We start from the raw sequence: 9411 nt of genomic DNA, 5'->3' as shown, positions 1-9411 counted from the left end.
TACAAAAACATTGCCCACATCGCCACAGCACAAATCGCTACAAAAAACTGAAAGATTAAACACTGGACCTTACCTTTTTTTTGCCGTTTTTCTACCTCACCGCCGCCAGCAGGGCTGGCGCGCTGTGATTTCCCCGGCGGTCACCGCGGGGCGCGTTTCGGGGGCGTACGGGTCGGGTGCGAGTCGGAACTACTGCCGGTATCACAGCTCGCTCCGGGGGTGCTCTTAAGTGGCGCTACAAAACCCGACCAGAGGATCGCGACCGGACGCCAAAGACTTCACCGCCACATTTTCCGCCGCGGAGGGTCAAAACCCGGTGAAACCCGGGTCGCAATCGACCCAAAAATCCAGCCCATTGAATGACAAATTTTTATTTGTGAAATGTATCAAGGGAAATGGATCAAAGCTGGTAAATGGAATTGAGGTGCAGATCAGCCACGATCTAATTAAATGGCGGAACAGTCCCAGTGGGCTGAATGCTCTACTTCTATTCCGATATTCCTATGGATTCTCAGTGCTATTATAAAATAGAATTAGAAAGATGCACCTGACCAAATTTGCTTTGATAATTTGGAGTATATGCAGTGATCTTGTTTCCTCGTAATCTGCTGTGTTATTAAATTCCTGCAGGGATCAGAACACCAGACTCATTCAGGATATCATCGCACTGCATCAAATGAATGGTCTGCCTGGGATGTCAATATCCGCATGACACCATTCCTTTCCCCCCTGAAGACATGGACAGGCTCCAGGGATATAAAAGTCTCTGCAATCACACAGGGAGATCCTGTTACAACGGCAAAATACTGCAGATGCTGGAAAGAAAGAAAGACTTGGATTTATATAGCGCCTTTCACGACCACCGCACATCTCAAAGCGCTTTATAGCCAATGGAGTTCTTTTGGAGTGGGGTAGTCACTGTTGTAATGTAGGAAACACGGCAGCCAATTTGGCACAGCAAGCTCCCACAAACAGCAATGTGATAATGACCAGATAATCTTTTTTTTTGTAATGCTGATTGAGGGATAAATATTGGCCAGGACAACGGGGGGGAACTCCCCTGCGCTTCTTCGTAATAGTGCCATGGGATCTTTCACATCCACCTGAGAAGGCAGACAGGGCCTCGGTTTAAAGCCTCATTTGAAAGATCATCATCATCATCATCATAGGCAGTCCATCGAAGCGAGGATGACTTGCTTCCATGCCAAAAAGGGATGAGTTCACAGTTGTTTTAATGAAGGACCTAATATTCCAGATTCCGAACTACATCTTGGAGGTTGGAAGATGCCTGTGCGTGGATTTTTTTAAAGTGGGGTGGCCGTTGCACACCAGCCACCACACGGGCTTGACAGAGCTCGGTCTTGGTCCAGTGGCAAGGGTTACCCAAGACGACTGGAGACCAGCTCTGCTGCACGGACCTAGTACGCACACATATAGCAGTGTGGGCTGGCCCGTGCTGCCCCTGGGCCCACGCCTCTTCTGGGCACTAGACTCACGCCTCCGTCACACCTCCGACAGTGCAGCACTCCCTCAGCACTGCACTGGGAGTGTCAGCCTAGATTTGTGTGCTCAAGTTCTTGGAGTGGAACTAAAATCTAAAATAAAAAGAGGAACTGTTGGAGATACTCAATAGGTCAGGCAGCATGCATGGAGAGAGAAACAGAGTTAACGTCGAAGTCGATGACCTGGAGTGGGACCTGAACCCTCAACCATCTGATGAAAGTGTCATCGACCTGAAACGTTAACTCTGTTTCGCTCTCCACTGATGCTGCCTGGCCATATCCAGCATTTTCTCTTTTTATTTCAGGGAGAAACTGGTGGACGATGTGTTTATTGCTTATCTCCAGCTGCTGTTAAGCCCTCTTCTCGAGTAGCACGAGTAAAATAGAATAGACTGTATGTTATAAAATACTGCTGTACTTATTACAACAAACTAAACAAAGCTAAAACTAAAAGAAAGACTTGCATTTATATAGCGCTTTTCACGTTCCAAACCACTTTACAGCCAATTAAGTACTTTTGAAGTGCAGTCACTGTTGTAATGCAGGAAATGCAGCAGACAATTTGCACACAGCAAGCTCCCACAAACAGCAACGTAATAATGACCAGGTCATTTTTTTTTGTGGTGTTGGCTTAGGGATGAATATTAGCCAGGACACCAGGGAGAACTCCCATGCTTTTCTTCGAAATAGTACGCTGACATCCACCAGAGAGGGTAGACGGGGCCTCGGTTTAACCTCATCTGAAAGAAGGCACCTCCGACAGTGCAGCACTCCCTCAGTACTGCACTGGAGTGTCAGCCTGGATTTTGTGCTCAAGTCTCTGGAGTGGAATTTGAACCCATGACCTTCTGACTCAGAGGTGAGAGTGCTACCCACTGAGTCACAGCTGACACCTAGATGGTGCGAATCCAGTTCGGAAACAATATCGCACCTCGTGAAGCGCAGAGTGGCAAAAATACAGGAGTGACGGGTACTGAGCTCTCCGGCTACAATGCGTGGGCATATCTAGCAGGGGGTGGGGGAAATTGCTCCCTTCTTTAAGACCCATTACTGCACCAAAGAGGCAGTAACAGTAGCGGTAAGGTCTTTCTGGTTGGGGGCAGGCGGCGGGGGCCGACCCATGCGCAATTGCCCCCGGGCCGGGGGTCGGCAGAAACAGGTTACCGCCACACCCCCAGCCCTGCTCCCACCCCGATACCACCTCCAGCAATACTGGGAAGCGGTGTCAGAGCTAAAGAGCCAAATTTTCTGGCTCTTCTCTCCAACTCCCACCGGGCGGTAAATTTCCGTTTGAATCGAAGTGCCCTCACCAATTTGCTCGATGAGGGCAATTTTGGCCCCTTAAGAGCTGCCAATTTATTCATACAGTGAGTGCCTAGATTGAACATCTCAGTCTGTTAATTTTGGATTTTTAATATGGAAGTAAAAATCATATCTGGCATTTCATAAGCAAAGTAAATGTATGGGCAGATGGAAGATAATAGTGCTGAACCCAGCAGTTTCAATTCAAATCACAGTGTATTATAATTCCTGTCAGTGTTATCAAAGGCAGTATTAAAGGCTCTCTGCCTCGCATACCTGTCATTTTTGCAGTTATTATGCAATTAACGGAAGAATGACAGATGTGATTATCTGCAGGTATGTTATGAGTTAATAATTTTAATCATTGGAGGTATTGAAAAGGAAATTAACCCACATATCAGTAACCACTGCTACTGTGCCTCTGTGCCTCTTTCTGATGCAGCAGACCCTCACCACAATACAGTCTTATGATACCACACAGTATAGAGGACACCTGATACCACTGAATGAGCAATCCAGCTGAGAGCTTTTGCCGTCCGAGATCGTAACCAAGGCATTTTGTCAGCGTATGCTGTCTGTTTCTTTGCTTGTCGTTCAAGGAAGACTTAATGGGACACCATCAAAACTGGCCTCCATCCCAGACATGCTCCTCATATGTTCCAGCGGCTCAGTGTTGGGCCCCTGGTTTCGAGACCTATCCTCGGGCAATTAGACTCACAAAACTCTAGGCTGACACTCTAATGTAGTGCTGAGGGAGTGCTGCACTGTTGGAGGTGCCATCTTTCGGATGAGGCATTAAACCGAGGCCTCATCTGCACTCTCAGCTGGATATAAAAGATCCCATGGCACTATTTTGAAGAAGAGCAGTAGCCTTCCTTTTTGTGCTTTCCTCCCCTCCCCCCTTTCCCTGCCCCTACACTTGCTTAAAAACCTGTTACATCTCTAATTTTTTCCAATACTGATGAAGGGTCACCGACCTGAAACGTTAACTCTGTTTCTCTCTCCACAGATGCTGCCCGACCTGCTGAGTAATTCCAGCCTTTTCTGTTTTATTTTAGATTCCAGCATCTTGCTTTTGACTTATCTCCAGTATCCTGGTCAATATGTATCCCTTAATTAACATGACGAAAAACAGATTATCTGGGTCATTATCACCTTGATGTTTGTGGGAGCTTGCTGTGTGCAAATTGGCTGCCGCATTTCCCACATTTTTAAAAGTACTTCATTGTCTGTAAAGGGCTTTGAGACTTCTGGTGGTTGTGAAAGGCGCTATATAAATGCAAGTCTTTGGTTCTTTTTAAAGGTGGGCTCCAGCCTTCTCACCTGCTAAATGGATTTAATGGCAGGAATTGCGTGGTCCCATCCACAGGCCTCTGCTAACAAGATAGGGACATCCCAATGGCTGTTGGTTGCATGGCAACCTGCGACTGGCCAACAGACTGATCTGCTTCAGGCACTGCCCTCACTCAGTCTTGGTATACACTAAAAGATGAGCCAACCTTGGTCATGAGCAGAAACTACAAAACTAACTTTTTTTTCAGTCATTCTCGGGACGTGGGCGTCGCTGGCAAGGCCAACATTTATTGCCCATCCCTAATTGCCCTTGAGAAGGCATTGGTGAGCCGCCTTCTTGAACCGCTGCAGTCCATGTGGTCCCAATTAATCATCGGCATTCCCTTGGAATCGAAGAAGACTTGCTTCCACTCTAAAAATGAGTTCTTAGGTGACTGAACCATCCAATACGAAAATTACAATCTCTGTCACAGGTGGTTCTCCCACAGTGCTGTCAACAAGGGAGTTCCAGGATTTTGATCCAGCGACGATGAAGGAACGGCGATATATTTCCAAGTCAGGATGGTTTTTGACTAGGAGGGGAACGTGGAGGTAATGGTGTTCCCATGCGCCTGCTGACCTCATCCTTTTAGGTGGTAGAGGTTGTAATGTATTTGCTACATGGGTTCTTTGTTTAAGAATTCATAGCAACACATTGCTATTAAGAACTAGTCGGTTTATGAGCAAAGGTTTAACAATCACACTACACATTACCAAGTCTTTCTTTTCTGTTACTGTTGTAATGCAGGAAACATGCGAGTTCGGAGCCCAGAAGAGGCGTAGGCCCAGGGGCAGCACGGGCCAGCCCATACTGCGATATGTGTGCACAGTAGATCCGTGCAGCAGAGCTGGTCTCCAGTCGTCTTGATTTATCTATGCCACTGGACCAAGACCTAGCTCTGTCAAACCCATGTGGTGGCTGGTGTGCAATGGCCACCACATGTTAAAAAAATCCAAGCACAGGCATCTTCCACCCTTCAAGATGCAGTTTGGAACCTGGAATATTAGGTCCTTCATTGAAACACCTGTGAACTCATCCCTTTTTGGTGTGGAAGCAAGCATCCTCGATACGAGGGACCACCTAAGAAGAAAGATTACCAGTTTATTCACTAGGCTCACAACCAGCTGCCTCATCGTGGATCCCCTAAATTCCACTGGCTGGAGTTTTATTGAGTCTTGTGAACATCACATGACTGGCTAAGCCACTCACAACTCAACAGCTCTAAAACCCTGTGAGCATACTCACAGGTGCATACATTACAGAGGTCATTGGTGCTGTCGAAGAAGGGCCTCGATTTTAACATCTCATCTGAAAGATAGCACCTCCAGCACTGTAGCACTCTCAGTACTGCACCGAAATGCCAGATTTGTTTTGTGCTCAAGTCTCTGGAGTTGGACTTGCACCCTGCAACTTTCTGACTCAGAGGCGAGAGTGTTACCCACTGAGCCACAGCTGACTGTATTTCACATGAATTATTGAGACCTACTCATTCAAGAGATAAATTCTATGTTGAAATCAGCAAGAATTCTCCCTTTCTCTCACGCTTGCCTCCGTCTCTTCCTGAATACACAGATTGATAAAGACGCAGATGGATAGACTCTGTTGGCAGCTTTGCTATTACAGGCAACTCCCGATTAACCGCACACGGATCCAACGGGAAACCATTGTAACGGGATTTTAAATTTCGGTCCGGGAAGGCATCGGGTTTTAACTTTATAATGTCAATCGCTCTAACGGAGAAATCGTTTACCTGGCAGAGCCCAATCCCGGAGGGACCCGGATCATCGAGAGTTGCCTGTAGTTTCTTAATTTACATGTCAGCTTTGGCTCAATGAGAGCACTCTCCCTCTGAGTCAGGTTGTGGTGGGTTCACGTCCCACTCCACAGACCTGAGTATAATCCAGGCTGACACTCCAGTGCAGTACTGAAGGAGTGCTGCACTGTCAGAGGTGCCATCTTTCAGCTGAGCCGTTAAACCAAGGTCCCGTTTGCTCTCTCAGGTGAATGCAAAAGATCCCATGGCACTATTTTAATGATGAGCAGGAGTGTGCTCCTGATGTCTTGGCCAATATTTGATGTTTTGAAGAGGAAGTAAGATGAACATATGAGAGAGAAAGGAATAAAGGTTATGCTGATAGGACTAGATGATGAGGGGTGGGAGGAACATTAACACTAGCCGAGACAGTTGGACCGAATGGCCTGTTTCTGTGATGCAGCTTCTGTGCAATATTTCATCATCATCATAGGCAGTCCCTCAAAATCGAGGAAGACTTGCTTCCACTCTAAAAGTGAGTTCTCAGGTGACTGAACAGTCCAATATGGGGATTACAGTCTCTGTCACAGGTGGGACAGACAGTGGTTGAAGGAAACGATGGGTGGGGAGCCTGGTTTGCTGCACGCTCCTTCCGCTGCCTGCGCTTAGTTTCAGCATTTTCTTTGCATTGAGACTCGAGGTGCACAGCGCCCTCCCGGATGCTCTTCCTCCACTTCGGGTGGTCTTTGGCCAGGGACTCCCAGGTGTCAGTGGCGATGTTGCATTTTATCAAGGAGGCTTTGAGGGTGTCCTTGAAACATTTCCTCTGTCCACCTGGAGCTCGCTTTCCATGTAGGGGTTCTGAGTAGAGCGCTTGCTTTGGGAGTCTTGTGTCGGGCATGCGAACAATGTGGCCTGCTGGTCGAGTGTAGTCAGTGCTTTGATGCTGGGGATGTTGGCCTGATTGAGGACACTAACGTTGGTGTCCTGGACAATGTGGACAACTTTCCATACCTCGGGAGCCTTTTATCAGCAAGGGCAGACATCAACGACGAGGTTCAACTCTGCCTCCAGTGCACCAGCACAGCCTTCAGCCGCCTGAGTTTCCTACATTACAAAATTTCAAAAGTGCTTCATCGATTATAAAGCGCTTTGGGATGTCCTGAGGTCATGAAAGACGCTATGTAAAGGCAAGTGCTTTCTGGGCTGTTTAAGACAGTAAATAGCTGACAATATGGGCTGGGAAGGTGTTGGGTTTGAGACCCATTCTATGTTGAGTTAGTCGATCACAGTTGAGACTGTGTCAGGGGTTCTACAATTGGCCTCAGCGCTCCCTGGATTCGGAGAGGGAATGTTGTCCGAGGTTCCCGCTCCTGAGTGCCGTCCATGGTAGAAGTGCAGTTGTGAGTGGCGATTGGATGGAAGAGAAGATCGGGCTCGATTGCAAAGACACTTCACAGTCCAATAGTCTGCTGACATTCACTATCAGAGCTCGCGTGTTCTGACAACATTTCCACCACCATTCAGCGTGAGACTTTGCAGTTTTTCTCTTTCACCAAAGTTTGGATTTCTTTCATGAATTCATCGGACGCAGCATATCTTAATGCAGCTTCTAAGTTTTTGTCCAACTTTGACTTCATCAGAGTGATTGCTGAGAATGTTGACTCACAAAATAAGACTCACCAGACCCATCCCTACTCGTGGTTGGGTGCTACTTGCCCTTTGCCAACTATGGTAACTTGAGAAGGTATTGAGGGAAACTAGTGCTGGTAAAATGGTATGGCAACAAGGATTCAAAGTCTTCCAGAGACGAGTAGGAGGAAAAAAGGTGTTGAGAAAGGAAAAAGTTCTAATCGCTAGTTGGGCAGATGGGCAAACATATCGGGGTAGAAACATAGAAACATAGAAAATAGGTGCAGGAGTAGGCCATTCGGCCCTTCGAGCCTGCACCGCCATTCAATGAGTTCATGGCTGAACATGCAACTTCAGTACCCCATTCCTGCTTTCTCGCAAGACTCCTTGATCCCCCTAGTAGTAAGGACTACATCTAACTCCTTTTTGAATATATTTAGTGAATTGGCCTGAACTACTTTCTGTGGTAGAGAATTCCACAGGTTCACCACTCTCTGGGTGAAGAGGTTTCTCCTCATCTCGGTCCTAAATGGCTTACCCCTTATCCTTAGACTGTGACCCCTGGTTCTGGACTTCCCCAACATTGGGAACATTCTTCCTGCATCTAACCTGTCTAAACCTGTCAGAATTTTAAACGTTTCTATGAGATCCACTCTCTTTCTTCTGAACTCCAGTGAATACAAGCCCAGTTGATCCAGTTTTTCTTGATAGGTCAGTCCCGCCATCGCGGGAATCAGTCTGGTGAACCTTCGCTGCACTCCCTCAATAGCAAGAATGTCCTTCCTCAAGTTAGGAGACCAAAACTGTACACAATACTCCAGGTGTGGCCTCACCAAGGCCTTGTACAACTGTAGAAACACCTCCCTGCTCCTGTACTCAAATCCCCTCGCTATGAAGGCCAACATGCCATTTGCTTTCTTAACTGCCTGCTCTACCTGCATGCCAACCTTCAATGACTGATGTACCATGACACGCAGGACTCGTTGCACCTCCCCTTTTCCTAATCTGTCACCATTCAGATAATAGTCTGTCTCTCTGTTTTTACCACCAAAGTGGATAACCTCACATTTATCCACATTATACTTCATCTGCCATGCATTTTCCCATTCACCTAACCTATTCAAGTCACTCTGCAGCCTCATAGCATCCTCCTCGCAGCTCACACTGCCACCCAACTTAGTGTCATCTGCAAATTTGGAGATACTACATGTAATCCCCTCGTCTAAATCATTAATGTACAATGTAAACAGCTGGGGCCCCAGCACAGAACCTTGCTGTACCCCACTAGTCACTGCCTGCCATTCTGAAAAATACCCATTTACTCCTACTCTTTGCTTCCTGTCTGCCAACCAGTTCTCAATCCACGTCAGCACACTACCCCCAATCGCATGTGCTTTAACTTTGCACATTAATCTCTTGTGTGGGACCTTGTCGAAAGCCTTCTGAAAGTCCAAATACACCACATCAACTGGCTCCCCCTTGTCCACCCTACTGGAAATATCGTCAAAAAATTCCAGAAGATTTGTCAAGCATGATTTCCCTTTCACAAATCCATGCTGACTTGGACCTATCATGTCACCTCTTTCCAAATGCGCTGCTATGACATCCTTAATAATTGATTCCATCATTTTACCCACGACCGATGTCAGGCTGACCGGTCTATAATTCCCTGTTTTCTCTCTCCCTCCTTTTTTAAAAAGTGGGGTTACATTGGCTACCCTCCACTACATAGGAACTGATCCAAAGTCTATGGAATGTTGGAAAATGACTGTCAATGCATCTGCTATTTCCAAGGCCACCTCCTTAAGTACTCTGGGATGCAGACCATCAGGCCCTGGGGATTTTTCGGCCTTCAATCCCATCAATTTCCTGACCAATAAGGATTTCCC

Source organism: Pristiophorus japonicus, chromosome 13 (genome assembly GCF_044704955.1).
Source record: "Pristiophorus japonicus isolate sPriJap1 chromosome 13, sPriJap1.hap1, whole genome shotgun sequence".
Lineage (NCBI taxonomy): Eukaryota > Metazoa > Chordata > Chondrichthyes > Pristiophoridae > Pristiophorus > Pristiophorus japonicus.
Note: the sequence above shows the minus strand (reverse complement) of the source record.